A 15,927-nucleotide genomic window follows, 5' to 3' on the forward strand; every position below is an offset into this window, starting at 1 on the left:
AAAAAACAAAAAACAGAAATCGAAAATATCGAAAGAAATTTTTGTTGCGCCCGTTTCTTATGTATTTCCACGTCGGATCCGTTTCGTTACTTCTGACCGTTGCGATACGTCACTTCCATTATAGAACCCTCCTTCGGAATCACTGCAATTGCGGAGCTTTTAACGAGGAAAAAATTATCAGAGCTACACGGAGGGAGGGGGGGGGGGGGGCGGGGGGTGAGAGAGACGAGTTGGAAATTAAGCACGGTTCGATGTCGGCGTCGACGTAACGGCGTTCACGTTTTATTATACGCTCAATAAAAGGGATTTTAAACACACTACCCCCACCCCACCCCACCCCACCTCCCCCTAACCTCCCCTATCACTAGACATGTACTATACATATATGTATAGTATGTATATGTATGCCAGGGGCTAGCTAGCCGCGATAAAGTAAGCATTTAAGCGCGTCAAATAAATCTTTCTCAACCTTGTAAATCACCTCGTTCGTTTCATTCTATTCTATACCTACTATAACACCAGATAGGTACTCTCCAGAAAAGAGATTTCCACTCTAGAAACTGCATTGCCCGAGCGCTATAATACCTTTCTCGGAAACGATTTTTATTATCACCGGTACTGATCCTTTTTTTTTTCTGGTTGTATTATTTTTTTATTTTTTTTATGGTTATTCTCTGTCTCAGATAGAAAAAAAAACGTACGCGCGTACGCGTACGTGTTCAATGTGTCGTCTAACCGTGTAAAATGAAGAAGAAAAAAAGAGAAAAAATTAACGCTCACGAGAAATCGGAAAATCTAAAGTCGAATCTGTGTAATTGACGGCAGCAATGAAACTGAAGAAGAAAGAAAAACCATTGAAAAAAAAAATTGAACGGTCAGAGAAAGAGATACAGGAGATCTTGAGGGATTACGGAGGAAGTGAAGCAGCTGATATGTGTGATTGTTTGAATGAGAAAATTAAAAAAACGCTCCGAAGAACTTATAAAAAAATTTTGAAACGAAATTAGGCCCGGATTGACTGAGATTTGTCGAAAATTGAGAGAAAACGCGAAATGGAAAAGAGAATTTGGAAAAAATGAAAATAAAAAAAGTACTCCTTTTTTTTAAACCACACTTTCAACATCGTCGGAGCGATAATAAATTCATGTTCAATGCAGCGATTATATAATATAAATTTGGTGAGGTTATTCGAGTTCAGCAGTAAAACTTTTCCACGAGATATCACTTTATTTTATTTTATTTTATTTTTTTCTCTTTCTGTCCACCGGTAATGTGAAATATACGTATGTCTGGGCTACATATTTCTTCAACTATTATTTAATTCGCTAACGAGCACTGTCAGCTTCTTAAATTTCCTGAGTCATCTCTTTTACATTTTCCACCGAGCTTTAACTTTCGCATAAAATCGTCCATGTATATTAAAGTCATTTCACTCAACCCCGCAGCCAGCTGCAGCGGACCCGTGTGCAAAAGCACGAGAATGGAAGAGGAAGAAAAAAAATATTGAAAAATTGAAAAATTAAAACCGTATAGGAAAACCACCGTTATCGTCGTCGTGGTTCGAGCAATGTCTCTAACGATCGCTCGCTCTATTACAAGCACTGCTATCAAGTTGGCCAAAATTTCTGCGCTCATTTTTCGAATCGACGTTTCGATTCCATCCGCTTTTGGCGGACGAGAATTTCGCTCTTTGCCGATCTTACGTAGTACCTCTTGTTGCACTGGATTTTTACCGCGCAACTTTTCGTCTCGGTCTCCGTCGTTCGAAGCAATCACATTCGACGTCCTTCCGTCCATCCGCGTTGCACGTCCAATTAATCGAAAGGGCGGTCTGCAATTTAGTGTAGACATATATATATATATATATATGTATTACATACTATATACGTTCACCAATGCCGATCCGATGGTAGAAATTTCCAACTTCGTTCTCTGTACAGGGTGTTCAATTTTCAGCGAGGATTACAATTATTTTGAGCGCGAGTCGGGCGCGCGAGAACATATTGTTTCTTCCAAAGAAGTTCTCCGGATTCCGATTAAAAATCGCGACATCGAGTGCGTCGGAATCGTCGAGAAGAGAGACTGGGAATTCGACTTTCCATTCTGGAACAGAAGAGAGAAAAATAAAAATGGAGGCTAAAAAAATGAATGGCCGGTAAAAAAGAGAGCGAAGATCTCTCTTCGTTGCGGAGGGGGAGGGGGGGGCTGCGTGAAGGTAGTCGGGTATCGTAGTTGGGTATCTTCACTTATATAGCGGGATAACATCCGCAAGTCGCGAGGTATATAAGAGAGAATGATCCTGTGGGAATCCGCTCAGCTTCCCTGACCTCTCAACTAATTCCGTGAATCCCTTGCTATATTGGGATGTTTATGCGAGCGCTGTGCCCAACTCGGTAGAAACAGGGCAACCGTTTCAAAGATTAGACAGAAAACTTAATTATAAAGATTCTGATTGGCTGGACACTTCTGGGATTTGTTCACGAGAAATTTCACAGCAACTCTGACTCTTTGATGATTCCCAACGTCCTTTTTCCACCCCCTCTCGGATTACAAACGCTTCTTTCGGTTTTTCTCTCTCTCTCTCTTCTCTTTTTATTTCGCATGCGTCGGACGCGAAGCGAGAGAGGTTAGGTTCTGTCATCGGTCGAAAAAAAGCGCGTGGTTTTTCAGCCTCGATCATTGCCACCCATTTCATACAACATTTGATAACAAAATGAGAAAGAGAGAGGAACAAGGTGTGCACATTTGGATTCTACAATTTTTGTTTTTTTTTATTCGTATCGTCCCATTTATAAGAAGGAAATAAGAAGGAAAGAAAACAAAATTAAGTTACGTTTTACCTGAGAAAAAACCAAATAATGTTCTTTCATATATCTTATATTATACAGGGAGAGTCACAAAAGGTATTCGGATGGGCGAGAACTGATCGAAGTCACGCCTCGCCTCTGTAGCCAATGAAAAGCGCGAGAATTTGCAGAAGAAAATAGCAACACGATAGACCGGCCGTTGTATTCGTTGTCGCGCTCACGTGACCTCGTTTAGTCTCCGCCTATTCGGACACCTCTGACGATAGTCATCCTGTATAGGGAAACTTATATCAACTGCTAACTTCGCCGTAAAGTTAAAAAAAAAAAAAAATTACAGAGAGATTGCCTAATCAATCGGTAGAGAATAAAATTCTCTTTCCATCGTGTCGGACTGCTTCGGAAAAAAATGGTGATAGTAATAATTGTAATAACAGTGAAAATGAATATCAAAATAATGATATAGAGAATGCGAAGAGAGGTAAAAACCGAGGAAAAAAACGTCACTTGATTTAATACGGAGGTTGATTTGAATAAATTATTACATGGCTTAATCAGAAATCCAATTCATATATTTAACGATTATCATTATTGTTGTTTTTAATTGCGAGCGAAAGAAAAGAAAGTGAAGGAAAAAATTCAAAAATAACAACGTTAATCGTGGTCATGTAATGAGAACGGTTAATTGTGTTTTGTTAATGAAATTTTTTTTTTTTTTTTTGGTCAAGATATAGGTCGTACTTCATTTTATTCCGTGCAGAATATATCGTGCAGTCGAGAATCGATAAGTGACAATTATTGATGAAATACGACGTGAAATTGGCGGTAGATCGGGATATTGATATAAACTACTTCTAACGTGATGCGAATTTCCTTTAAAAAGAAGTTGTAAAAGTTGCGACAAATCCGCCTCTGGATGTCATCGTTCTCAGGTACATATAACTAGTTTTCTCCTTCTTCTTCATTTCTCTCTGTTGTTCTCCTGATTTCAAACTTTAATCGCTAATTCTTCAGGATATACTGCAGTATAGAAATTCGCATCTATAGGGTGTTCCATTTCTTTAAAACCATCGGTTCAGCTGACGATGAAATTTTTTTTCAGATTCAACTAACATAGAAACCTGGCATTAAATTCTAACGATGACCGTTGATTCTGTAACAGAATCATTTTTTTTTTTTTTTTCTATGGAATTGCAAATTTCCCGGGATATTCGGACTCGTTGAAAATTGAACACCCTGTACATACGTACTGTACTATACATACCCCGCGATTTTCCGACTATGTCGATGAGAGAAGAGCTTACTGTGATTATCTTTGACTGGTTGAGCTCTGTGGTTAGTAGTTTCTCTTGCGAGGATTATGTCTTCGCAGGGTCTTCCAAGTTCGACGACCACCCGATGTTAGAAAATCGTGTACTCTGGTACACCACCTGACGTTTGCGCTACCTGGAATGAAACACGGAGATCAGCGGTTGGTCCAAATTCGCACGAAACATATCGGGTGATCGGAAAATTGTACTTTGCGCACCGAGAGCGAAAACGAGCGTTTGCGCTCCGCGTATAAAGTTGAGGTTCCCGAGGCAAATTTCCTCGAGATTTGCATGCTATTTTCTTCGACAGCGGTGGGAAAACGCTCGTTTTCGCTCCGCTCCGTAGGAAGGAAAACGAGTGTTTTCGCTACACTGGTGAAGAATAGGATATTGTGCACCTAGTGAGAAAAAAGGCTACACTTCGGGAACCTCGACTTTTTACAAGGTTTTTCTGCAAGTTCTCGTACTATTTTCTTCAACAGCGGAGCGAAAATCTACGTTTTCATTCCGCTAGGGAGGAACGAAAAGGTGCGTTTTCGCTCCGCGGATGAAAAAAAAATTCTCCGTGAGTGCCAGCCCTTCGACTAGTGAGTTTTTCATAAATTGAGAACAAAGTACCGACTTCGTGTGACTATACATGGGGTCTGAAAAATGAGATGAGATGGCACGAGTGAGGAATGAGGGGGGAGAAAAGAGAGGAGAAAAAAACATCTCTCCGGGAGTTCGCGCCCGTTGCATAAAGGAGGTGGTGTGAGAATACGCGTAGTATACGTCAGATAATAATTGTCATAAACCGAAAATTATGTGGTGGAAGTAACCTGACAACCTTCCTCCAACCGCCGCCGTATACACCGCCACCTTTGCCAACCTTCGTACTCGTTGCGCACACCCTGCATTATTCGCGAACTTTCGGAAATCCCTTCCCTCGTAACGTGGGTACACGTCAAATTTATGGGATCTTATGGTTTCAACGATGTTTTAAAACCCCACCGAACACATAAAGCCATGAATTAAATTCGTATCGATCGCCATCTTGGCAGGGACATCGATTCTGAGCGGTAATTTTTCCTTCCGAAAAATCGAGGCACTCGCCTCTCTTTCGGGTCAAAGTTGAGGTTAGTTTCACCGATGATGGAAAGACAGAGTATTTTCGAACGATAAAATGAAAAAAAAAAGAAGAAGATCCCGCAGATTGAATCTTCTAGATTTTCTGATGGGATCAAAAAAGACGTTATTGAAAATTTATATATAAAAGAGAAGTAAATCACGTGACGTCGTCGAAAAAGGAGAAATGAAAAGTACTTGTATACGTCACTGTCGGAGCGTTCATTTCATCACATTAAATTGAAAAGCTTCGTTTGAAAGGGAATCCAATAATTAATTGATACAAACAAAGAAGAAGGAAAAGAAAAAGGAGAAGAAGAAAAAAAGCACAGTTTATAAGGTACCTTCGGCGATGAAAAAATACCCATCAGGGAGGGGGGGGGCTGAGATTGTTGGTTTTCCAAATCGGCTGAAATTGTGCGGAGGAGTATAATAGGGTGAGTTGTATGGTACGGGGGAGATGAAATGGTTTTTGAATTTATTCCTTTCGATCTGGATAGGATTGAACGAACGAAAGTAGGTAGAGAATAAGCTGAAAACCTCGAGTGTGCCGGTTCGATTTTTCGTTGGTAATAAAGTTCACCGGTAATTTGTTTCCAATACACGAGTATCACGGTGGTATTTTACTCTGTTCTTTTTTTTTTTTTTTATTCGTTTTACTCTTCGGTTATGGATGGTGAAAATTTATGGGCGCGAAGGTTCGTCGTATACGTGCGGGTGGTGAACAACAAAATAAAAATGAAGTAAAAAAAAAAAAAGAAGTATATGCAAAGGAAGGTGGAATTAAGGAAGGACGGAAGATATACTGAACCTTTAACTTTTAACGACCAGTCCGCAAACAAAACTCGAACGTTAGTAAATATAATTACGCGCGCGAGTTTAAAAGCAAACAGACTCATCATTCACATTCCACCTTTCGCCGGGAACTGAGGCAAAAGGAAATGCGGTGCACGGGACCTTATATATTTTCATTTATTTACACTATTCCCTTCCATGCGAACTCACATTTACAATTTCCAGGATTACCACCACCACCACCATCACCACCACCACTACCATCGACGCGATAATAATTGAATAATCCCTCCCTCGACTTTTTCTTCCTCTTATTACAAATGACCTATTAATAAAACGTTTCAAGCCCATAAAATAAACCACACGTACGTACCCGCGTATACCCCTATTTATCACCAATGCTCACACTCTGTGAAAAAGTGAACATCCAAATGTATATTGGGGGAAAATCAATCGAAAGGTAATTCAAAAATAACGTACATAAGTAACAGCGGGGAAACGCGGATAAAAATTTAGAATAAGTTGTAATACTCTCCTCTTGTCCCATAAATTTTTTTTTTTTCTTTTTTTTTTTTTTTGGTTTACATTCGTGCGCCCGTTTTACTTCGTGTCATATTTCTTGTTTTACCTATATATACGCACCGTCTCGGAGCTTTTTACCGATCTCGATTTAAATTTTGTCCGATAAAGAACTTTACTTTGTTTGTTATGTTTTTTTCTTGTATTTTCTCATTTCGTTTTTCCTGAATTTCAATAACAGCCAGCAATTATGACGGAAGTTCTTTGAAATCTTGTTTGCAACGGGCAACCTTATATGCGACGGCGATATAAATCCCATCTCACCTCGGCGCTGCATCGGTTATACTTTTACTACACGCGGAAACGAGAAAACCCATCAAACTTTTTTCAACCTTATTTACATATAATTTATGAAATTTATATTCACCCTGTAACTGATTTCGAATCAATGAGACGAGATTCGAAATATTTACCAATAATCTTTAAATAATAATTTCAACAACTTTCTTCCCTCTGTTCTTCTCGTTTTTTATCTATACGGATTGAACTTGGAATAAAATTAATCGAGACATCGGAAATTTTTTAAATAATTCAATATTGGCAGAGCATCGGAAATATACCAGAGAAAAAGATTTCGGTTTTCGAGTCAGAAAGCTGAAGAGTTTTGCGATTCTTGGACTGGAAAAAATCGCGTTTTGTTTTTCCACTGAAAAATGCATATTTGTTTCGGTTTATCGTTGGATTCCCAAAAGTTTAACGCGGTAGTGTTTTTACAGGTTTTTTACTTTCGTAGTGAGCGAAATAAAAAGTTGACCAAGTGGTTAATTGCCCTTATTTAGTATATACGATATAATCCCATGGTTATATACCTACTCCACGCTCGTATCGTACGTACCACATGCTTTTTGAGCCCGTGTAATTACCGCACCGGTTATACCCCATGAACACAGCCGAATAATTAACGTAATTAACGTCGTATCAAGCGTTGCTTACTTACTTCCTGTTCAACCAGCTAGCTCTGCCGCTTCGATATCCCCATTTCCGGTTAAATAACTACAAACTGATCCCTTCCCCATTTATCAAACACGTACACACGGGATACCCGCGAAATCCTCGATATATTTACCGTGCATTTCGTCTCGTTTCACTTTTGCCCGAGAGATTTTTGCTCTATTATCGATCGAATAGAAGACACCGGATTTTTCAGCTTCGATCATCGCCACTAATTCCAAACAACACTTGACTGACGAAATGACACAGAGAGGAACTTACCAAAGCGTAAATTTGAAGTTCTTATTTCACGTTCATAGATGGCGCGTCGATAGTTGAATTTTTAGCCTGAAATTTCTCACTTCTCCAACTTTTCATTGCAATAACATGAATGCAAAAGGCACGGAATAAGGACTGGTAGAACCAGAAGCGACAATACAATATTTTTCTGTTGCCAGTTTTCGTGGCCTCGAGCGAGCGGCGGCCATATTTTGACCATGTAGATTAGCACAAGATGGCCGCCAATGCTACGTTCATCAATTAATGTTTTGAAAACATGGCGACCGCCGTTCAAGGCCACGAAAACTGGCAACAGAAACATAAAAGGAGCCGCCGTTACTGTCGCTTCTGGTTTTACTAGTCCCTATCCTGTGGATTTTTTGATCTTCCAAACTTTTGGATTTTCCAACATTTTTTTTCTCCCATTTCCAGTGGTTTGCTCTCATTGGAAAAAAACATTTACCCCTCGGAGGGGGAGGAAAGAGCGGAATAAGAATCATAGCGACATTTTAGGGTAGAAACACGCCACAAAAAAATAGGAAAAAAAAGAAAATGGAGAAAAAATTAAAGAACCGTAGACGGAAAACTGCGCAAGCTATGCATCATCTGCAGTAATTAAGAAATGCCACGCACTGTTTAAGTATTCCACCCCTTAATCTGGTGAAATGAAATTAAAAATTATATGAAGAGGGGTGAGAGAAAAAGAGAAGAGGGAGCAGAAAAAAAGTGAAATAAAATAATATAAAAAAGTGGCGAAGAGAAAAAAAAAAAAAAAAAAACGTTAAGAATTAAAATTTACCGCAGCCGCGGAAACTCTTGCTGTACTATACATAATTCGCTTCTGAAAAAATTCGAGGACCCATGCCCGGACGTTCCTCTTCCTTCCTTTTTATTACTTCGACGACAGTAATACTTGTTGGAAAATTACTTCGTCCGAATTTAATCATCCTTACATGCGGATCTGGATGTGAAGTATATGTATAGTATTACGACGCACGTGCGTTCACGTGTAATTGTAGCAACATCGCCGTCGTTGATTATATTGATCACATATTTATGTACAAACCAATTAATGTTGAACCTCAGGGCTATTCATCTACATTAATAATCGTGTTATAAGCCTAGTATATCCGTCCTTGCAACATTTCGGTGAATCCCCAACGCCACTAAGGATTACACACAAATTATTACTTCCCACCGTGTAGGTTATATTATTTGTAAATATATATATATATATATATATGTATATATATACATATGCACATGCCCATGTATGTGTTTCATGTATGGTGTTTCGCAACCTAGATGAGCTTTACGTAACCATACCAAATCTTAATTATATACATCCTAACATCACGACGCTTTACATACTGTATTGCGATCCCTGCGTACCTTGAAATTCAATACATCGAAACCTCCCTAACATTCGCGGAACAGTACTTGATTTGAAAAAAAAAAAAAAAAAAAATACGCAACAAGACCGTATCCCACAAAAGTGTACATCCAATTTGCGAAACAAAGTCGAATAAAAGAAGAAAAAAGAAAAATGAAAAAAAAAAAAAGAAAAACGGAGTTCACGTCACTGTCACCGCGGGGACCCTCGGACTGCTGAAGCATTTTATCGATTGGATCGTTACCTCAGTGTTCACACTGTACGTGGTACGTGTAGAGGTTATATATGTATATATATATATATATATATATATAAAAGGTAATCAATAATTAAGTAATTTAATTAAAAGTTAGGAACGTCCGATCGCCGCAATCAGTGGCTGATAGCGGTGAGCTTGATCTACGTCATCGAATTCCGTATAATTTAAACGGGGGAACGAGTAATGGGCTACAGTGCGGGGAAGTGATGCGTATATATTTTTCTAAACCGAAATTTCCTCGAGCTTCCGCAATTTTTGATCGACGCGATTTTTGTTTTTTCCCTTCTTTCATTTTCAAGTCTTTCAAGGGGGAGAGATTCATTTTTATTCTGTTTTTCAAATTATTAATTAAACAAAAACAAAAAAAAAAAAACGAAATTTTTTTGAAAATTCCACGCGTATCCCACCCACCTCAACGAATATGAAAAGTCGTTGGCTTTTTGGTCCAGGTTGTTTTTTCTTCTTATTCTTCCATAAAAATACGAAGTTAATAATCCCGATGATTTTATTATTAGCTCGTGTGTTTCGGTATTATCGAAGTGGCAGCGGGGTAGGAGTAGGTTTTATACCTCATAAACGGGGTTGTTAAGGTAGCCAATAATATTAGCTTCGATCACCGCGTGCGTTTCGGGTGTCTGTGAGATGTTATCGAGGCGCGAGCGGGTTCATAAATTCCATGAGATTAGCCACCAACCGGGAAAGACGCCTTTCCATAGAGCGCGCGAAGCGGCAGCGAACAGCTCTTCGCGGTCCCCCTCGAGTAGATTTCGCGAAGCTCCCATCCCCGTGTTCGCCTACCGCCGAAGCGCCCGACCCCGATAAAGCCAGCTAGATTTCTCGAAAATCCGGACCCCGGCAAAGGGATATCGACCATCGTGCCATACAGAGTTGAAAACCATTTAATCGCCTAATTACCATAATGAATATTAAAATATCGCCCAGGTTACGATTCGACTATATCCACCTAGGTTATACACAATTTTCACTAAACGACCCGACGACTATTTTATTTCTCACGATTGTTTTTTTTTTTTTTTGTTTGTTTTTTTCTATCACGTTCTTGCCGCCATTTTTTAATCCCCACGCACGGCGGATCGTTAACCGTACAATTCGGACACAATCGATATTGTGGAAATAAAAATAAACATCGAAGGGCCGAGGGGGTTGAATGTTATTTTTATTTATTTTTTTTTATTTTTGGAAATCCTAGTTCGGTTCGCGTTTGATGTTAATATGGTAGTTGCACGATATTCGTGGTCGGCGGGGGTTTCGGGAGGAGCGGTTGGAAAATTCGAGGTCTACGTGGATGTATGGAAGAGTAATGTTTTTTGCGACCTGACCCTAACCCAGTCCGACCTTAACTCGACCTTGCAATTAGGAGGATCGTTTAAACCGGCCTAACCGCCAACGTTTTTGTAATAATTAATACATTTCTAAGGCAGATATCTGCAGGAAGCTATAGCTAATATTAGGGATCCCGAAACGAGAGAACCCTTTTGTACAACATTCCTCCGGGTGGCTTAAATAATAAAATGTAACGTTATTACGTACGACTGGATGAATTTGGGCAAAGATAAAAAAAAAACAGGAAAATTAAGGAAAGGAAGAAAAAAAACTAGATATTTATAACGAACGATCGGCGATCGCGGAGATGAAAATAGATAAGAGTAACATGAGATAAATAAAAATGAAAGTACGCAGAGAGGAGAACGGAGAGAAATTCTCATACGCGTCGGGGTTCATTAGTTTTTGACGAAGGTTCCTACGGCCGGGTCATTGTACCCGGTGTATCATGGCAATAAGAGAAAAGGGTTGACGAATAAAAGACAGAAACTTGGAAGTCTCGGGACCCTTATCCAAGAAACTAGAGTCCTGAAGGCGAAGGACGTAGCAGAGAAAAGGCGGAGGCTGAACTTGCGACAGAAAAAAAAAAAAAACGAAAAGAGAAGAAAAAGAAAATCCAAAAGTAGAAAAGATATCCTCTGCTCTATGGGATCCGAGTGTAGGGTTGTGGATGAGGGTATATAATAGCGATACGTATATATCTATGTACTACGTACAGAGCGGGATCGAAAGAATCTCTATTTATATCGAGACTCGACAGAGAATTTGAGACGCACGATTGTCGCGCGGTTCTTGTTAAGAGTTTTTTTCTTTTATTCCCCATTTTATTCCTGTGACAACATAGATTCTCGTGTGTAACAACTTTCTCGCAAAAATTCGTCACTTTCAAAGTATTAAAATTTAAAAGTTCAAAGTATTTCACACTCGTCCACACCACTTGATTTCTAATTCTGATTTTCGAATCTTTCATTTATTTCCTTTCTTTCTTTCTTTCGCTTCAGAAAATTTCACCTTATACACTCCAGAGTCGCGGGAGGGCGGGGGCGGGAATCTCTCAGTATTAATTTTACTCCTTTTTTTTTTTTTTAATTTCTCCTCTCGTCTCCGACCTTTCCCATCGTCTTTGCCTTATTTCACTTTTTTCCGTGATTTCTTTTTTGAGACGTCGACGACTTATTATTTTTTTCCACCCCTCCCACTCCTCCGTTTCTCGTTTCTCGTTTTTTTTTTTCTCTTTTTTCTTTCTTTCTCCTAAGACTGCGCCACAGTAAAAAGCACTCTGATTAAGGTTCAACTCCAATTAGTAGAATCAGAGCTATATTGTGCCCAACGTGTTCATCGCGATCTCACAGTTTTGGTCCGCACCCTGTTATCTTCCAATTTTTTTTATTCTTCTGTTTTCGCCTCTTTTAAATTCATCTCTCGCTCGATTCTTTTTTCAAACATTCTTTGGTACCGTTCTCAAATACTTGTGTAAAAAACTTTCTGGTTCGATTCTTCGATTTTCACTTTGACCAGTCTTTCTTTTGGTTCTTCTCCTTCAAAAAAAGTTTCGAGACATTTTTTTCTAGAAAAGTTACATTTTTTGAAAAAATTTGTGAAACATTTTACATCAACGTGAATCGTGACACGGTTCCACTCCATTCCCTTTTTTTCATGTTGGTTTCCTCTCTATCTCTGTTTTCAGTTCAATGTTTGCCCACAATGTCGAGCGATTTGAAAAATCTGCATTTTGCACCAACGCGTTGTATACGGATACGGGGAAAACGTAGAATGTCCAGTTAAACGTTATTATCAGCAAATATGTACTCTTCTGCATGGTCACTCCGTATTTGGTAAATACGTACGTACGCCCGGTGAGGTCGATTGTGAATCGCTTCGCGTCCGAGTCCGTTTGGACAACTTTTCGTTTGCGGCGTAGCTGCGGGAAAAAGTTGTCCAAACGGACGCTTGGCCGCGAAACGATCCGCGATAAACCTGACCAGGTGTACACACCTACGTTGTAACGTAACGCGGGTATAAATGGGTGGTAAAGATTTTACGGTATTGAAAACTCAATTTTTTCTTCCTCTTCTTTTTTTGTGTACTAAAATTTTACACATCATCCGAAGGTATTTGACTATTTGTTCACATGGCTTTCGTGTACAATGTGTCAACACGAACGCTCCGAACATGGTGTACATTATACATATATATGTAATAAATTGGTGGAACTGAATTGAACGAGATAACAAGAATAACATCGAAAATGATTCATTGCTGGCGATAAAATTGATGAGAATTTATGAAAAAAAAAAACAAAAAAAAAAATTAAAAAAATAATGGAGATCAGCGACGATGAGAGAGGAGAGCGAAACAACGGAGGAGAAACATTTCTCTCGTTGTTCTCGCGGTTAATTATGAATTACTCATCTTCGTTTGTCGATTGTTTCAATTCGATTGAATTTCTTTTGGTTTTTTTTTTTTTTTCTTCTAACGTCGTTTCATTTTTCCGTTCCGAAACAAAAATCGCTAAGACGTAACGGTTTGGGATACGAGCGGGATCGGGACATCAGGGGCCGAGAAGGGATTCTCCTTTTGGTGCAGACGCGGTGCTATAGGCAGACCAGCGATTGAAATCCCCGCGAGTCCTGCTCACATCGGCGCTTCAAAGTGCCTCACTTTAGACTTTTTCTTTCGTCTTATTTTTTTTTCATGTTTCTTTCTCCCTTTTTTTTTTCTCTCTTCTTTCTCTCACCCCCTCAGACCAATACTTAACGTTTCGATCTTCGACCTCGACTCGACCTCATCCCGATCTCTCTTCACCGGAGATGAGACACTCGGCAATTGTCTATATACGCGTGAAAGGATGCTCGGGAAAAATATAAAGGGCTGCTTTTCTTTTTTCTGCTTTTTTTTTTTTGTTTTTTCTCTCGTCTCACGATTTTCCGAACTATGCCGAATATCGTAACGGTCCTCCAGGATCAATTTTTCACCCCCTGTGCCCCTGATTTTTTTCCATCGCTACATCACCCTGTGAAAAAAAAAAGTAAAAAAGAAAATAAAACACTTGTATACGAGGACTGATTGTGAGTGAAAATCGCCATTTTCTTTTTTTTTTTTCTTCTCTTTCTCAAAGTAAAAGTGAAACGATTGTTCAACTCTCGTCCCGTCCCAGATTCCCGTCATAGTTTTACCCTGGATTTTTTTGTTCGGATGAAAAATTAATTTTTCCCGTACTCTTTATACACCCATTTCTATTTCACTCCGCACGGGTATAGCTGTACAGTCCATTTACATTTTGAAACCCCGTTATTTGTTTAGTCGCTGGTGCAGCAATCCGCTGATGTAATTTAGTTCAGCATACATATATTCGACTCTTAACTATATTTCAGCTGCAGAATTGCAGCGATTTACCGAGGGTATTATATGTTCGGGAAAAACATAACCTACGAAGGAAAATAATTAGGGTCGACTATAAAGCACCACTTTCTACCTACGGGGTGACTCGCCTCCAACTCCGCACGCCTGCAATCTTATTGTTTGTTGAAAAAGGAAAATCGAAAAGAAAAAAAAAAAAAAAAAATGTAGAAGAGATTTAACCGAACTATTCGTGCGCAAAATTACGCTACACCGATGTATACGCGAAACGAAAATTTCGCGGGGGTAAAAAAATGGGAAGCGAGAGAAACAGAAAAACAAATTTTACATAAAATTTCGAAAATAGCATGCTGAATAATTAAAGCGCCGGTAGGGCGGGGAGAACGGAAAACGAAGGAAAAGTTAGTTCATCCGACGCTCGTGCGTAGGTGAGATACAATATGGTGAATATATCATGCATTCATGCAAAATCCTTTCCTATACGCGGTTTATGGATATATTTTATAATGCTCGACTAGATTTTGTACAATGGAAATGTTCTTCGGTGTTTAACATCATCGCTGTACTGTATACAACGTTGTACTTTTTCATACATAATATATTAAACCGTACACGCGTTTTACATACACACCTACTACATATGTGAGTGCACGTACACGTTTTTACATACACCTATACGTGGATTTTATGTAACAGCCCGCAGAAATTTTATGTGTAAACGTTATAGGTGGATTCGATATATTTTATACATGCATATAGATGGTAAATATACCCTACATAACCCGCGTATACGTATATTGAATATGTTTCGTATGAGCCATTCCCTGCCAAATAACCTGGCCTTTCAAATTTTTCTCAATCTCTCTTCTTTTTTTTTTTTTCTCTCCATCCTGCATTTTTATACGTTTTTCGTACAGATTTTCCCTCCAAATATCACTAAATCTGTGCGTCGACTGCTGTCGGCTTTTTCTTCAATATTTTTCCAATGGGTGTCCCAACTGAATCAAAAATAGCAACCTCAGTTTTTTGGTTACTGGAAAAATTTGGTGAAGCAAATTTTTGTCACCCCTTAGCGTAGAAAAAACTGTTCCAAGAATCTAGAAAACTTTGAGGTTATGTTCCGTGCTAGGCGTTTTGTCGCGAAATGCTTCATATATTATCGGTATCGGTATATAGCATAAGCTGAAATCTGAAGGAAGACGAACTCACGTGTATTTTGATAGTTATAATATCTTTTCGTTGGTAACCATGGTGATGGTTTTCCGTGCATTGGCAGTGGTAACAAATTTAGAGAACTTTGAGGTTACGTTCCGCGCGATGCGATTTGTCATAAAATGCCCCATACTTCGTGGGTCCGAAGAGCATAAGGTTAGAGGTGCGAAGGTTATAATGGTTATATTGCGTTTCAATGGTTATAATATCTTTGAATTGGTATCCGTACTGATCGTTTTTGGTGTCTTTGCATCAGTCAAACATCTAGAAGACTTCAAGCTCATGTTCCGCGTTATGAAATTTGCCGCGAAATGCCTCATACATTATTGGTTTATTAGCATAAGGCGAGGTGTAAGGGAAAGCGAACTCACGCGTATTTCAATGGTTATGAGATCTTAGCATTGGTAACCATGGTGATGGTTTTAGGGTGCATTTCTAGTAGTCCAAAATTTAGAGAACTTTGAGGTTATGTTCCGCACGATGTGATTTGTCACAAAATACCCCATATATCGTAGGTCTGAATAGCGTAAGGTAGAGGGTGCGAAGGAAGGTGAACTC

At 39.1% G+C, this 15,927-nt stretch overlaps 1 protein-coding gene and 1 long non-coding RNA gene across 6 annotated transcripts in view; one reads left to right on the forward strand and one right to left on the reverse strand.

The window, feature by feature from the left end:
* Positions 1 to 15,927, forward strand: part of LOC105684350 (tyrosine-protein phosphatase 99A-like) — a 294,338-nt gene that overhangs the window by 232,109 nt on the left and 46,302 nt on the right. The gene's annotated exons all lie outside the window — the stretch shown is intronic.
* Positions 982 to 4,252, reverse strand: LOC125501137. The gene is made up of 3 exons (XR_007278656.1): positions 4,109 to 4,252; positions 1,881 to 2,103; positions 982 to 1,831 (listed from the first exon to the last, which is right to left on the reverse strand). It is a non-coding gene; the product is annotated as an uncharacterized LOC125501137 (long non-coding RNA).

This window comes from Athalia rosae, chromosome 5, assembly GCF_917208135.1.
Source record: "Athalia rosae chromosome 5, iyAthRosa1.1, whole genome shotgun sequence".
Classification (NCBI taxonomy): Eukaryota; Metazoa; Arthropoda; class Insecta; order Hymenoptera; family Athaliidae; genus Athalia; species Athalia rosae.